The 16,898-nt window shown below is 53.9% G+C and overlaps 1 protein-coding gene across 1 annotated transcript in view; it reads left to right on the top strand.

Annotated features, from left to right (window-relative positions):
- The window catches only part of Slc39a11 (solute carrier family 39 member 11), a 397,212-nt gene that overhangs the window by 52,406 nt on the left and 327,908 nt on the right, over positions 1-16,898 (top strand). The window lies entirely within an intron of this gene.

Genomic DNA, 16,898 nt, shown 5'->3' on the forward strand with positions numbered 1-16,898 from the left:
GAGAAAGGGGGCAGGGAGAGAGAAAGAGAAAGAGAGAGAGGGGCAGGAAGAGAGAGAGAGAAAGAGAGAGAGGGAGAGAGAGAGGAGGCAGGGAGAGAGAAAGAGGAGAGAAAGAGGGAGAGAGAGAGAAGGGAGAAAGAGAAAGAAGGAGAGAAAGAGGGAAAGGGAGAGAGAGAGGGAGAGAGGGGCAGGGCGAGAGAGAGAGCGAGCGAGAGCGCCACGGTTCGTACAGACTGCGGACGTCTGGGGGCTCAGGTTGACAGTGAGGCGTCACACATGCCATCCTGACATCACAGATGAGGAAACAGAGGCAGGGATGGAATCCAGGCCAACAGACGCCAGGGCTGACGTGCCCACCACCGTGCCACCTGCTTCTCTGAGGCCAGCTGGCACCTTGGGGTGGGGCAGGGCCCCAAACACCGGGGACGATATCCATGAGGCACCAGTTGTCACTTCTCAATGTGGGGGAAGAAGACTTTCCGCTCACCGGGAGGGGTACCCACCCTTGGAGACGCTTTCGGAAGTGCCGTTTGGGGCCGTCCATGAACACGAGGCCCGGGCGCCCCCGGGGCAGCTGCCCTCTGGGAAGGGAGCCGTGGACGTCCTCAGGGAAGCTTGGAGATGGGCCAGAAGAGTCGCCGAGCGTGGGCTGTAGCAGCACGCCAGAGACGTCCCTAGGTCCTTCGGGAGGGGACTGACGGGGCAGTCTGACCTCACAGCTCCACAGTGGCCTCCACTCAGCAGGAGGAGGCAGGAAGAGGCTGCGTGGCAGGTGCCAGCTTGGGAGGGCGTCTGTCACCAGGGGAGCAAAGCCAGGTCCGCAGCGGGCCCTGCGTTGTACAGCGCGGTTCCTTGGCCTGAGCCTCCGGCGGTTCCAGGCCAAAGACCCCCACAACTGCACGACAGGGAAGTATATTCACGTGCACGCACTTACACTTCCAAGTAAATATGTGCAAGTACACATGCCATCATGTGATTCAGAACCACACGAGTGCACGTGTGTGTCTGTGACCGGCGTGTGCACCTGTGTGTGCACGCATCTCTCTAGATGTCCGTGCTGGCACCTGGGACCCTTTAGGGGGCGATTACCTCTGTGGTGGAGATAGAAGGGGGAGGGAGACTCGTCACACCCCTGATGGATCAGGGAAGGGAGGAAGGACAGCCGGAAACCAACAGGGGAGACTCGTCCTTCTCTTTTGTTCTTCCTGGTGTTGTCCATGTCGGGGGAGGAGGACGAGGACCAGAACAGGAAGAGCAGGCTAGGCGGCAGGGGTGGGGCGTCCCGTGCTGAGCAACTGGGACGGTGCTGGGTGGGAGGTGCCTGGCTGGGTCAGAGGGAGAATGGCTGCCACAGCCCGTCTTGGGTTTGAAGAGGGAAGGGGTCGTGGGTGGCTACGAGGTGTCCCCAGAAGCTCACGGGCGAGACGGCGCTAGAACAGTCAGAGGCGGAGCACCTGGGTCACGATAGCCTGACCCCAACCAGGGCATTCATCGACGTAGATGGGCTCTCTGGGTGGCACTGTAGGCAGGGAGGGCGTGGCTGCAGGAGGGGTCCCTGGGGCGTGTGTGCCTTTGCTGAGGAGGGCTCTGTCCCCGCTTCCTGGTGCCGTGTCCTGAGCTGCTTTCCTCCTCCACACCCTTCCGCCATGACGGTCTGCCTCACTCTGTCCCCGGGGAGTGGAGTTGACCACTGTGAGCCCCCAAATGAACTTTTCCTCTTCTGAAATGGTCCTCGTCAGGTCTTTCAGTCACAGTGATGAAAAAAGACTTAAAGAGAAGGGCGATGCAGCCCCACACGCTGCCCTTAGGTCATGGTAGCAGGATGTTGCAGGCTCCAGAGGTAAACTAGACATCGTGTGGAAAGGCCACATTTTCAGCTGGTGGGTAGGAGGGCCCCTGTCACAGTAGGCCTGAGAAGAGCTGCCCGTCAACCGGGTGGTGCTGCAGAGGCCGCCTGTGGATTTCGGTGGGCCAAGCCCGCAGCCCAGGGACAGCGGCAGCCACTACTTCCCTTCAGCCTTCGACCTAGGCCCCTGCTCGGCTCTGTCTCTCCCATGACCTGCCTGTGGTGGGGGGTGCCTCAGCCCCTCTATCTTTAAACAGAGGTAGTGTCACGAGCTGCCTCGTAAGGTTGACATTGGTGACTGACTTGCGGCAGATAATGGATTTAGAATGGCACTTGGCACGTGGCAATTTTAAAAAGTCCTGCAGATGATCCTGCCTCATCTCCCCCGCCCTCTCCTCTCCTGTCCTCACCCTGAGCAGTTAAGACTCTCTGGTTTAACAAGAAGGAGGTCTTTGAACCAATGAATGCCTTAGAGAATTTGGCAGGTGCGTTCAGTGAGCACCTACTATGTACATTCATTTCTTTAGGTGCTGGTGACCCCAGGGCTAAAAGGTCAGCCTTGTGTTTGTTCTCTGGAACTGACATTCTCATGGGGAAGACAGACAGACAGACACCGCACACAACAGGACCACAGCCCCTCTCCCTTGCCTGCTACAGTCGAAGACCAAGGAGTGAATCATTTGCATGTTGGTTAAGCTGTCCTGTGCTGACCCAGGGTCCCGTCCTGTCCTCAGCTCCTTCATTCAGTGGGCACGGAGCGATCACCTCCAAGTGCTCCAAAGCAGCTGTGGAGTGCTCTGTGCTGGGCCACCAACTTACTGATGTCTCACGGCCTTGAAATCCTTCTCTGGATTATCTGATGCCCAAAGAGGAAGAAGGGGACTGTCCAGCAGGGCTGGTGTCGAGAGGCTGGGCCGTGGACCAGGCTTGGCTGTTCTCTGTGAAACGCACAGCTCCCCGCACAAGCCCACTCTGTGGGGCCAGCAGCAATCCTTCTGGGGACAGCACCCCAACGGCCTAATTGCCTTCCGCGAGGCCTCACCTCCTACACAGTGCAACACCTTTTAATACCACCTCATTAGGGACCAAGCTTTCAACACACGGAATTTTGGGGGACACACTCAAAGCCCGTCTAAACCAGCGTGCTTGCCCAGGGAACACAGGCGCTCCCACAGGCCCTGGGGGTCATTGGCACCCAGCAGGAGAGAGAGAACTCTGCTTGAAATGGGCCAGGCCTACATCATCAGGCTGCCCTTCCGCTTTCAGGGCATGAGGAGGCCGGAGTGCTTGTACTGCAGGGCCTCTTTTGACCTCACAGACCCCACAGATACCCTAACTCAGTTCATCGTCAGGAGCAGAAGCATCATTTCCAGAGATGGCGCTCAGTTGGGCAGCTCGCCCGTCCTCTAGACACTCTGGGACTGGTAAGGAGCGTCCACCTGGGTTGAGAGACTCGGAGGGAAGCCAGAGAGAGGCTGAGAGGGCGTGGGATGCCGGGTTCAGAGGGAGACGTGGAGGAGGGAGTGGAGCACCCAAAGGCAGGTCCATCTACCCACGTGTGGCCACGGTATCACAGGGAGGATAGTGACCGGCTGCAGTGGAGTCCACGGAAGAAAGGGTTTAGACTGTGCCACAGAGATCTAGGTTAGAGAGCAGAGTTAGATGGCGGAATTCCACCCTTGATTGAGCCTCAGACACTAATCTGAGGATGCATCTGGGAATCACCAAGAAAGAAACTGCCCCCCCCCCACAAACTCTAAGACTTGCTTAAACATAGAAAATCTAATTTTTACTTTGTTTGGTGCTAGGGATTGAACCCAGAAGCATGTGACCACCTCCCCCGCCCTTTATCTTTCATTTTGAGAAGAGGGTCTTGCTGAGTTGCTCAGGGCCATGCTACGTTGCTGAGGCCGGCTTTGAACTCATGATCCTCCTGCCTCAGCCTCCTGAGCTGCTGGGATGACAGGCCTGTGCCACGGAGCCTGGCAGCGTCTTCATACTTGAGTCTGTGCTTCTCAGTTTTCCCATCACTGGAGCTGAGGGGAGTATTGCTTGCTTTCCACACAGCAGAGTCTTGGGTAGAGTACTGGTGGTGGAGCATTTCTTCAGAGACTCCCTCGAAGAGCTAAAAGCCAGTGGTGCTTATCTGTTGATTCAAGGCAAGTGGGTAGTTTTAAGCCACTGTCACAGAGGTGTTCTTGTCAGCGTAGGCAGGCATCAGAACACCCTGGCGCTCAGCAGGTCTGGGTGGGTCTGAGTATCTGCCTTGCCTCCAAGCTCCCAGGTGCTGCCGGCCCAGGGGCCACCCTTGGATGAGCGCTGATGTAGGGAGGACCCTCACTGCCTCCTCCCCTCCTTGCCTGTTCTCCACGACCACCAAGCTCCGGGGGCCAGAAGGGTGCCCTCTGTGCTCCTGGGTTTTCTCCCAAGCTGCAGACCATGCTGAGAGCGTCATGCCGGTCATGCTTCTATGCTGGCGCCTGCTGGGGCCGCGAGGGCTGCTTCCCACCCACCCCTGGGCTGATGGCCATGGTAGTACCGCCAAACAGCTCCAGATTCCCACCATGCCAAGCTAGGGGTGGGAGGAGGGAGGAGAGAGTGTGGCCTAGAATTGGCAAAATACAGCAGCTTCCCCTTTTTTCTGCCTCGAGAGCGGGTAAGGCCAGCATGGAGGCGGAGGCGGGAGCCTCTCCACAGCCCTGGGGGCTTCAGGGCGACTCACGTGGTAAACAGGGAGCTGAGCTGCAAGAGGCCTGCGCCTTCGCGTGCACAGGACGGCCGAGGACAGCCACATGGCTCACTCTGCCCACTGGAACAGAAACTGCCCTGTCTTTTTCCTTTTCTTTTCCTTTTTAAACAATGCCGTTAAAAAGCCCGCAACGCGATTCGGCGCGGCACACGGAGAGAAAGGCCAGAGGCCTTCCCCGCACCTGCCGGCTGAAGCAGAAGGAGCAGTTGCGGCCGAGGGGCCGCCGCGGGAGCACCTGGCAGCTGGGGTCTGCCTGTCTTAAGCTCCCCTGGGACAAGGGGTAGCCCTTGGTCACCCAGCCGCGCCCTCCAGGAGCCCCCGGGGTCAGCCTGGCCTGGTTCTCAAGACTCGCACAGACCCCCGGGCGGGCAGCAGCATGGCACCTCCCTTTGGCTCTCGTTTCCCTGAGGGAATCTTCTCTGTGCAGCCAGGAGTTCTGGGGGCGGGGGGACTTGAGGCCCTCAGGACACAAGGGCCACCTCAGGAGGCATTCTCCGTCCTCACCGTGGAGGCGGCACTGGCATCTGGTGTGGAGACCCTCCCCGCCCCAGGAACGATTCCGCCGGAATGCCCACGTGTGGTGGCCTCGCCAGCGGAACCTCTGCTGAGCACGAGGAGCTGCTCGGCCGCTGTGCTCCCTCGGGAACTGCAGAGGAGCATGGAGGGAGGAAGGGAAAGGACTGGTCAGGCAGCGTCCACGCCAGCCTCTGGCAGAGCCATGCAGGAATGGCTCACAAAAACCCGCCACTCACTGGGCGTCACGTTCGGATGGTTTGTCCAAACTGAGGCGTTAGGAACCAGCACGTGCCCAGACAAAGACGGCTCAGGGGACACATCCCACCGACTACCTCTGTGCTGCTCATGTGACTGGACACGAATTTCCCGGGGATCTGGGTGGGATTTGGGTTCTGGATGATTCCATCAGGTGGGGCCTGACCTTCTGCATCTTTTTTTTTTGGCACTGGGGAATGAACCCTGGGCTGCTCTACCACTGGGCTCTATCCTAAGCCCTTTTTATTTTTTTTTTTTTTGAGCCAGGGTCTCACTAAGTTGCTGAGGCTGGCCCCAAACTTGGCGTCCTCCGACCTCCGCCTCCTGAGTCGCCGACGTTACAGGTGTGGGCCTCTACGGCATTCCGCGTCTCTAACAGACTCCGGAGAGGTGCCTGTGCTGCAGGCCCACAGGCCACACGTCGAGCAGCCTGGCCGGAACCTGAACTTTGTGTTCTCAGTTACCCCCCAGGAGGGGCTGTGGTTAGGACCCCCAGGGCGGGAAAGTGCGTTGCAAAGCTCTGTGCCTCCATGGGCAGCCTCCTCCGCATGTGTGACTGCTCTGGAGTGACCCATTTCCCCCGTTCTTCCAGGACGGTTCCAATTGAAACCGAAAGTCCCACCTCACAAGAAACCCCCCAGGCCTGCACAAAGCCGTGCGGGGGGGTGGCCCTGTCAAGGCCCAGCGCCTGGGATTTGCTTTTCTGGCTTAAGTTCGGTGTCTGCTCTGGGGACAGCTACACCTGGCCTTGGGAACTCGGCTGGCTAATGTCAGGTGCTGCCTCTGTCACCAGGGTCGTTCTGTCCTCCTCCTGTGCTCTCCACCTGAGGACCCCTCATCGCCAGCCTGTTCTTCCTCCCATCCCTGCTTCCGGATTCTTCCCCAGCTCTTTCTTTGGGCCGGTTTTGCTACACTCTGCAACCCCCCGTAGTTCCTGACCAATATTGGTCTTGAGGTGTTTGCCCTCCAGGAAATAAGTTTTGTGATAGGTAGGAAACAAGTAGGGGATGTTTGCAACTCTTAAGTAACGTAGTCTCAGTGGGTGGGAAATACAGAAATCATTTTATTTTATTTTTTGGTACTGGGGGCTGAACCCACTGAGCCACATCCCAGCCCTTTTTATTTATTTGTTGTTTTGATTTTGAGAGAGGGTCTTGTTAAGTTGCTTAGGGCCTTGCTCGGTGACTGAGGCTGACCTCAAACTTGTGATCCTCCAGCCTCAGCCTCCCGAGTTGCTGGGATTACGGGCGTGTGCCAGTGTGCACAGCTTCATTTTTTTAAAAGGTCCAAGATTTTATAAAACTAAGGGCAGCAATGCTGGATGGACCGTGCCGTCCCTGTGGACGTGCATGTGCAGATGAGTTAGAGCGTAAGCAGGAGGCCAGCCTTCTGAAATTACCCGCGGCGATGTCTTGACCAGTTTTTGAGTAGTTGGCCTAATGCAGTCCATTTCCAGCTCGGTGCCTCTGCTTCACGTGGTGTCCCCACAAAACACGTCGCCCTGGACTGGGGTGTGGCCCAGTGGTGGAGCACTTGCCCAGCAGGCAAGAGGCCCCGGTCCCATCCTCAGCAGTGGGTGAGGAAGTAAGTAGACAGAGTGCCCTGTCCCTTCCCCTCTGCCCGCCCGCCTCCTTCACCTCCTCCTGGGATCCGCCCCACCAATGGCGAACTACCCCAGCCCCAGTGGTCTCTGTGGCATCTAAGCACACAGGCATGGGTTCCAGCTGCGTAGAAACCACAGCCTGGCCCAACGGGGGCTTAGAGGTGGAACCTCTTAAGGGATTAGCATGTAAGGGAGGGGGATCATCCCCGGACCCCCTGACAGCCTGAAGTCTCCCCAGCCTCCTGGATCAGCAGCTGCCCTTACTTCCTTGATGAATTTGGGGCTTAGGGGCTGTGGTGAGATCACGTGTCTCACCCAGCAGTGTGACTGTAAGAATTAATTGCCTTAAAAATGTGGGTCACCGTTCATTTATTTGACAAATACTTATTAAGTGTCTCCTCTGCTCACCAGAGGATGACATGTATTCCTTGTCCTTCCCTTCAGGGTGGAATAACCTAATTGGTATACATGTTAGGAGAGCAGTCGACAGAGGCCGGGGCCTCGTTGGTGCTTAACTGTTTGGGGCGGATGTATTTACATGATCGCTTTCCTTACTGCTCGAAGCCAAAGACTGTGTGTTTCATTTGTTTCTTCCCCCAGGCAGCAGAGATTTCCAGTCTGGGCTTCCTGAACTTGAAGGGGCTACCTACCATCACATTGATCAATTGTTAACATTTCCGAAAGCTGAAGGAGGCAAAAGCAGATTAAAATCCATCTCTTTGCTTTTGGTTGGTGTGGTAGCCTCTCAGTTCTGTATGTGGGTCTTTCCCACGAATCTGAAGTTCTCATTGGTAGCTATATATTGGTGTTTTTTTTTTTTTTAATATAGATAAAAAATGGGGAAAAGATTTAATTCCTAACTGAAGTTCTTCGTTTGACAAACCTCTTTCAAACCATCTTCATGGGGGAAGGGTGGAGTTAGAGAAATAATACGTGGCATGGAGCTAGCATAGAAGTGCTTACTGCCAAATAACCAGTGCCTGCCAAAATTAATACAAAGTAGGCCTTGGTATTAAAATGGACGAGAGGGTGCATCCCACTGTGCCTGTAGAAGGTTCTGGAAGAACTCAGCCTAGCCCTCTCAACCCTAGAAGCAGACACTTCAGGACAGCAGCTCTGGGCGTGTGTCTGGGGCCCGTGCAGAGCCCAGCTTTTTTACTTTCGAGGGCTGAGGGAGGATATATTTCCCCTCAGATATATTTTCTTGGGGGCATTTGGGACGGCCAGGGTGCAGGCTCTCTGGTGGGTCGTGGGGGTCCACGGGTCTGGAGGTGCCTCGGGGCCCAGACGTTCTGAGTCAGGGCCTCACCGACCATCTGTCTGGAAAGCTGGTGGGCAGGACAGGAACGCAGTGCCAGGCTGGCCTGCGGAGACAGCAGGCCCCAGCGGCTCCCAGATCGGGTAGGAGGGAGCCATGGAGGAAGGGGCCTTCCTTGGCCCCTGGCTCCCACTGCCAGGGATGACCTCACTCTGCAGCTGGTCTGCGGACGCGTTAACGAAGGGAAGAAGGTGCCGGGAAGTGATTGATTAAGACAAATCCCGAAAAATTTCAAGCAAACCTAACTGGGTGTTTACAGCATCCAGGTCACAGACTTGAGAGTCTGTGTTATTGACAGAGTCCTGTGCTGAGAATTAGAAACCCCGTTTCTTAATTGGGCTTCATCGATGTTCTTGGTATTTAGGTCCTGTAAGCCTTGATTTCTACATTTGGCCTTTTTTACACCTTGTTGAAGTATTTCTAAATGACAAAGGATCACAGCACCACAGCCTCACCCCACCCCCCCTGGTTCCCCAGCTGCTTTAATTGGTGCAAACTCCTCTCTGGTCTCTGTTGTTTGCACGTCCGCATATTTACACTGTGATGACCAATGTTGTGTATATTGCTTTTTTTGCAAACCTCCATATCATAAATATTCCCTGTGCTGCCGGGGTGTTTATCATTTTGACCAGCGGCGTAGCATTCCACTGCATGTATGCTCTTAATTTATATAACTAGCCTTTCATCGAGGGCACTGGGTTGCTCGGAATCTCCCCCACCCACATTTGGAACCACTTTATGAAGCAGGTTTCCGGGGAGCACATTGCTGGGTTCCCTCCAGTTACAGGAGGGAGGGCCCAGGGCAGAGCTCATCATTCAATTTAATTAGACAAGCGATTCTGTGAGTCCCTCCCAGGGGCCAGACTCTCTCTCTGTGGTTGTCTCCTGCAGGTCCCCGTTGAGGTTTCCTGAAAACTTGGCAAGACATAAAGCCAGTTCCCATGACTTAGGCAGAAGGCCCACGAAGCTGTGTACCCTGTCATTCCGTGTTATTATTATTATTAGTAGTAGTAGTATTGTTATTATTACTTGCCATGCTAAGAAAGGACCCCAGCGCCTCACACATGCTAGGCCAATGCTCTGCCCCAGCGACTCTCCCAGAGCTGCGTTATTTTTAAACAATCGCAGAAGTTTTGCTGGGAAAGCAGGGGTCACATCCATACCTCTCGCATCAGGGTGTGTGGAAACCTGGCCTGGGAAGCTGAATTGTTGGAATGTGCGCCTGGGGGGTCTTTGAAACATAGTTTTCCAAAGCTTTGGTATTCTTTTTCTTTAAATTTTTAATTTATTAACTTTCCCCCGCATTGTTTTATTGGCGCATGACAGTTGTACATCATGATGGGGTTTGTGGTTCCATATGCATACACGCACACAGTAGAACAGCATGATGGGCCAGTGTCCCGGTGCAGCACGTCCCCCTCCCTCCCCGCCCCGCACCCCTGGGTCCCTTTCCTCTGCTGATCTCCCTTTGATTTTCATGAGACCTGCCCCCCCACCTTTCCTTTCTTTTTCCTCTCCAGCCTCCACATACGAGAAAAAACACAGAACTCTCCATCTTCTAAGTCTGACTGATTTCACTTAACACGATGGTCCCTAGTTCCATCCATTTTCCTGCAGATGCCATAATTTTATTTTTCTTTATGACTGAAAAAAGTCCATTGTGACCAGACGCGGTGGCACACGCCTGTAATCCCAGTGGCTCTGGAGGCTGAGGCAGGAGGATCCTAAGTTCAAAGCTAGGCTCAGCAAAAGCGAGGCGCTAAGCAACTCAGTGAGACCCTGTCTCTACATAAAATACAAAATAGGACCGGGAACGTGGCTCAGTGGTCCAGTGCCCTTGAGTTCAATCCCTGGTACCCACCCGCCCCCCAAAACAACCTCCATTGTGTGTATGTACCACAGTTTCTTTATCCAGCCATTGGTGATGGACATCTAGGCTGGGCCCATAATTTGGCTACTGTGAATGGTGCTGCTGTCCACATGGGTTTGCATGTGTCTCTGCAGCAGGATGACTTTAATTCTTCAGGGTAAATACTGAGGAGCGGTGTAGCTAACCCTGAGATGGTTACACGCCCAGTTCAAAAACTTTGGTATTCCGACCCATTTCTCTGGCCTAAGATAATCGTTTTCACACTTGAGCCATGAGTTGATGACTCTCAGCTGACCACCTGGGAGGCCAGGGGTGCACAGTGGTGGGGACAGCGGGAGGAGCAGGGCCAGTGGGAGAGGGGGGCTCCTGCCCCGCTCCGGTGCCGTCCGGCCCCACGGCCAGGGCCCGCCATGCTCCTGCCTGCGCGGCGGAGGCCTGGGTGGATGCTCCCGCTCTGAGGTCCAACCAGCACTAAACCCTGTCGTGTGAACCGAGGTGACCTCCGGAATTGTGCTCGTTTGCTAGGGCTGCCTTAATAAAGTACCGCAGACTGCGTGACTCCGACGGTCGAGATATATTGGGGACTGGACGTCCACCGCTCAAGTGTCATCAGGTTGGTCCCTCCTGAGCAAAGATCTGTCCAGGCCTCTCCCCTGGCCTCATGGATGACCAGGTTCTTCTTGTTGCTTCTTACCATCTTCCCTCTCTGCTTATCTCTCTGCCAAAATTTCCTGTCTTTATAAGGACTTTGGAGCTTCTTCCCCTTCCAGTGGGAGCCTGCTGGACTTGGGCCCCTCCTAATGGCTGTGCCCTAACTTGTGGGGTCCCTCTCTTCAAATAAGGACAACGCTGAGCACTGGGGGCTGGGCCTTCAACACACAATTTTAGGAGGGTTGAGTTGTCCACTCAACCCAATGAAACTGGGCCGCTGTCACGGGAGAGGAAGCTGAATTAGGAGCCCTGACTGCCCCCACCCCCCATTAAGTTGAGCTAGCCCCCCATTAGCACAGAGAGGTGGCTTTTGGGGTTTGCTTTTGTTTTTTCAAATGAAGGCAACAAAAGAACTTCCTAACTACATCTGGGTAAAGACTTGGCTTCCTGTGGTTGGAGCTTCTTCCTCTTCCGGTGGGAGAAATGAGAGGAGTCAGTGGGGTGGGGCTGGGGGTTTCTTAGGGCTTCTATAACAAATACTACCAAATACCACCAACCAGGTGACTTCAAGCCATGGGAATTTGTTTCCCTCACAGGACTGGAGGCCAGATGTCCAAATCAAGGTGTTGTCAGGGCCAGCCTGTCTCGGAAGGCCCCAGGGGAGGATTTTTCCTGGCCTCTTTCAGCTTCTGGTGGCTGCACTTACTCCTTGGCTTGTGGCCACACCGCCCTCCTCTCTGCTTGTTTCCATTTTGCCTTCTCTTTTCCAGTGTCCCTGTTGTCTTCCCTGCTGTCACTCATGAGTATACATGTGTCATTGGATTTAGGACACGCCCACCTAATCCAGGATGGCCTCACGTTGAGATCTTTAATTACATCTGCAAAGAAAGTCCTGTTTTCAAAGAAGGTCACGGTCACAGGCTCTGAGGTGGGGATTTGAGCCTCTCTTTTCGGAGGTCACTAGTTAACTTATCTATAGGGCTTCTCAGCCGACCTCGCCTGTGGCCACACATCTCCAGCCCTGGCCTCATTCGACCCAGAGGTCTGATGGTGTCTGGACACCTTGGCCTCACTCCCTCCTGACTGTGGACAGTTGAGGGACCAGCGCCTGCTTTCTTCCCCTCTGCACTCCAGGGCTGCGTGTCCTGTCCCATGGGTGCCCTCCCTGACCGCTCACCCTCTCCAGGTCCTGGCTTGCTGGTCTCATCCCCTGGGGAGGAGGTGACAGCAGGAGGCCACCTCCTCCTGTCCCTGGCATCAGCCCTCCAGGAGGGATGAATTTGGTTTCTGTTCTTGCTCTTGGAGAAGAATGAAGTTTCCTAGAATCCTGTCTCTCCCCGTTTCCTGGCTCCCAGGATCTTTGGAGGTCCCCCTAGAACTCCTGCTCGTTCAAGGTCTCATCTCATGTTGCACCAAACGTAATAAAATGCTCCCACACTCCACATTAAGTAATTTTTTTTCCCCACAAAGTAATCAGAATAATTTTGCTTTGGAAATTGTTTGGCCCTAAGCTTATTTAATTTATGATTGGCAGTGATTTCTTGGCCACCATTGTGCGTACTTAGGAATTATCTGCAAGTGAGAAAAGCTGAGCCTCGGTTTGTTTTTCAAATGTAATTAAATTTTTTTATGGATACCAAAGTCAACAATTAAGAAGGTTTTAGGGACATTTAGTTAAACATTTATTAATTTAATTTCTAGAGATGCTTTTTCTCTTTTGAGCCAGTGTCTATTATTTTAAATTTGTGACCATTCCTTAGGCCTTGGAGACCTTGGGGACCCCAAATTCTGGTCCAGCATTTTCTGATTGCAGATATATTCTCTCTCTCTCTCTCTTTCTCCCCTTGCCTAGCCTTTAATTCCCACTAGGAATAGGAATTGGGATTCTCCTTCCTGAATCCCAGGCAGCTCCTGACAATGTGTCCATTCCATTTCCAGGCTCCTGGGCTGCCTCTGGCTTTCCTGCCTGGAATTAGGCTTAGATTGACCTTTTGACTCTAGCCGGGGGTCTCACCTGTGTTTTTTCTCCATCTGGAACCTTCTGCTCGCACACCTGAATCATCAATCCTGGCTTTTCCCATTGTGACACTGTGGCCTTCCTCAATCTGGTCCTGCCACTTCAGCCACAAGGACACTACCTGCTTCACGTGAGTGGCCTGTACGGTCACACAGGGCCCTGCTCCCAGAAGGGCCTGCCCTTGGTGTTAATGTTCTCTCTGCCCCTGCCTTGAGATTCTTAACAGTTTTATCTCTGAACTGTATTTTGCAAGCAAAGTCTGATGGGACAATGGAGCCTGCATGCTGTCCCAGGAGAGATGCAGAAGAAAGGAAAAGGCTTTATATTTTACTATCTTTAATGGTAACTTTGAACAAGGGGTCTCCTGTTTTCATTTTGTCCCAGGCCCTGAAAATTATGTCGTTGTTCCTACTTGGCTATGACAATGGACAAGGACCCAGTGTGGATCCTGGTGGGTCACAGCACCACTGGAGAAGAATGTCTGTGAAATTAGATTCTTCCAGGCAAAAGGAAGTGTATGGGTTTCCTCTTGCTGCTGTAACAAATGACTACAAACTTAATGAGTTAAAACAAGACAGATTTATTGTCTTGTAGTTCTGGAGGTCGGAAGTCCTACAGTCTTGGTACCTTCAGGGTTGGTTCCTTCTGGAGGCTTTGGGGAGACTGTTTCCTCACCTTTTCCAGCTTCTAGGGGCCGCGTGTCTGCCTTGTCTTGTGGCTGCCTGTCTCTGACCTCTACTTTTATCGTTACATCTCCTGCTCTCACTCTGGCTGCTGATTCCATCTTTTCCCTTAAAAGGACCCTTGGGATTACGTGGCCCATCCAGAGTAATCTTCCCATCACAATATCCTAATTGGATCACACCAGTGAAGATACTTTTGCCACATTAGGCGACATATTTCCAAGGTTCAAGAATTAGGGTACAGATGCCTGTGGGGTACGGGGACATGAGTCTGTCTGCTAGGGGAAGCTGTTTGTTTTCTTGCTTAAAGCCCTAAACATCACTCAGGGCCCACCCAAGCTTTGTGGGTTCTGAAGCGTATACAATTTTGAGGTCTTATTTTAAGAAAAAAAAAGATGTTGGTAGGAAAATGAAGATTGTGTTACAACAAGAAAGAAATCATGAGTTCCCAGGCCTCAGAATCAGCCCTAATCTTCTGAGGTCTCTTTGGACATTGTTCAGTGGTGCACACTGGTCTGTAGCATAGAGAGTCTCTCCTCCCAGAGCCGATGACAGCTCAGGGTCAACTGAGCTGTGTCCACCAGGGGAAGGAGATAATCTCTTGATCTGGCCTCACTGGCTGGATAGACTCACTTGCATCCAACAATAGAAGGCATGGTTGTTTTATGAGGAATAAGAAGAGGAAAGAGGCAGCTGAGTAATAAGGGGGCTTCAATAATTAAGCCTCAGTTTCTACTGCACCGTCCACACACTGCCCAAGTCTGCTGGACCAGAAGCTTCCTGGAGCCATGGGTTGAATCTGTCTCCCTTCTTGGCATGTACCCAGTGCCTCACACAAGCCTGTCACATAGTAGGTGTGCAGTAAACATTTTCTGAGTGACTGAATGAATGGCAGGTCATCCAAATGCTGCACAGAGCTGCGGAGGAGCAGCTGAAGCAGAGTCCGGTTGTTCAGTAGCCCCCCTGGTAAACCTGCCAAAGAAACTGGAAGAGTTTGCAGCAGCTCTTCCCAGGCTCAGAAGGGTGGTGTCAAGGGGTCGTGGGTCCTTCTGGGTGGTGCTTAGGTAAGATGCTAGGTAGAACTTCCTCTTCATCAGTTCATCAGTCATTTTAGAGAGCAAAAGTCAAGGGCAGCCAAGTCTGCCCCAGCCGTCAGGGAGTGACTGCCAAAGGCCTTCCAGGAATTTCCATACAGGGAGCTCTGTAACGTCTCAGTGTCCTGATGACAGCCTTGGAGCCTTACACCATCAAGACCCACAGGCTAGAGGGAGCTGAGCACCTGCATGTTGTATGGTTGGTGTATTCTTGCAGCAACCGTGCCGGATTATAAAGGCGGCTGGACAGCTGACTCTCTTCTTTCTTGAGTTCCATGGTGGATCTCATGCCCACTAGTGCCTTGAGAGATGCTTCCTGAAAGCACATTAAATTTTAGGAGGGATTTTTATCATCACATCATGTCCTTCTGAGAAAATTTATTTTATGGAATCACTCCAGGGTCTCACGCGTCTGTTATCCTCTGACATTTCGGGGCTCTTTTTTTTTTTTTTTTTTTTTGCTGGGACTGGGTATTGATGGATGTTCCGCAGTCTGGCCGCAGCCTGGTAGCACCCCTCAGAGGTCTCATGGGGTGGGGGTGGGCGCCCTTGCTTGAGAGGCCCTGGATGACAACTGGGAAAGCCTGATATGACACAGTAGGCCGGCTGGGACAATTCCTGCAGTTTGCGAATATTATTTTTTCTCACAGTTCTCAAGGCGGCCTTTAATATAAAGAGTAGTCAGCAGACACTTTGTGTCTGAGGGACTCATTCCTTCCATGAATGCTGAATATCTGCTTGTGCCACGCACTGGGGCACAGAGGGCAATGGCGGATGTGGCACAGCCCTCGCGGAGCTTGCGTCTGGGGAGCTGGGATCCAAAGACAGGAAGGATCCCACCAGGTGTGAATCTGGGACTCAGCTGCTTCAGGCAGAGGGGGGCAAGTGCAAAGACCCTGAGCCGGGAGCGAGCCTGGAGGTCCAGGGGGAGGCGGACCAGCCTGGCTGTGGCAGAGTGGGGTAGCGGGAGGGCTGCTGGCAGGTGGTCCAGAGGCCAGGGCGGAGCTTGGGTTCCCCAGGAGCAGTGAGGAGCCCTCAGAGGGTTTGCAGCAGGACACTGACACCACTGGGTTTGTGTCTTGACCCTGCAGAGATGAAACAATGGTGAATCAGGAAGATCAACAGGTGGTCAGGGCAGGATGGAGAAGTGGGGTCATCGGGACCAAGTGGCCCCAGCTGAGACTGACATAAGTGGATATATTCTAACTATATCAAAGAGGAATAATTTTCCAAATTCCTTCAACAACCACCGCCCCAACGCCTCTACCGCACACCTATGCGATGCCTGTCGCTTTCACCTCTCGGCCCATCAGCAAATCCAGCTGGGCTTACTGTCCACACCCTGGAGGGAAGGCCCTGGCCGCCCCAGGCCAGAGGCTCATCTCAGTCCTCAGGTGGTGTGGGGGCCACCCTTACAGAAGGGCAGTTAAGAAAGGATGGGTGAGGCGAGGCCACATCTCCTTTGCTGGCCTCCGTGCACAGGGGTCCAGCAGAGGACACGGCACAGCAGATGCTGAGTAAATGTCTGAGGAGCCGGAGTTGAAGGAAGTGAGGGCGGGAGGGCCGCCAGCCAGGGCGTACAGTGCTTCACCCCGGTCACCGAGATCCGGGGAGCACAGTGTCATCTGACCTGGGAGGGAGACTCAGGCTGGGAAGGCTGGGGAGTTTGTCCAAGGGACCCAGGTGCCATTTCTCCCCTGTGGTCATTCTGAAGTTGGCTCTCAGTGGCTGCACTACCTCTTCAGAGAAACGAGAGAGAGAGAGAGACAAGGAAAGATGAGATCCCCCAGGACACATTGGCTGGCCCACTTTGTGCCAACCCATGCTTATCCCAGCCCTCTCTGCCCCAGTCTTCCATGGGGGTGCTGCTGGCAGGGCAGTAAACTGGATCACGTGACCAGGGCCACCCGCTGTTCTGCTGCCCTGGTTCCTGTGGCTCCCTGGCTCCTCGGGCCAGCCAGGACCAGCCCTGTGGCCCTCTGACACTTGAAGCAGCCCTGGGTGTCTATAGAACACCCCCCACTTTCTTGAGCCACTGCTCTGGTCTGTTCTCACGTACCTCCTCCCTCCTCCAATGTATGGGGGCTGCAGGGCACGTTTGCCCCTGCGGGAGAGGACAGAGGTAGGTGGCAGGTGGAGGGCACGGTCAGGGTTTGGAGCTTTAAGGAAGCATTTCCTTCTGGACAGCAGGCGGCACATCTTACAAAAGGGAAGTGCAGAAGTCGCAGGTAGTATGCATGTTTCTGGAAGGGTGTGCACGTGCGTGCATGTGTGTGAGATTAGCAGAGGTGTGAGA

This window comes from Sciurus carolinensis, chromosome 3, assembly GCF_902686445.1.
Source record: "Sciurus carolinensis chromosome 3, mSciCar1.2, whole genome shotgun sequence".
In the NCBI taxonomy this organism is placed as follows: Eukaryota; Metazoa; Chordata; class Mammalia; order Rodentia; family Sciuridae; genus Sciurus; species Sciurus carolinensis.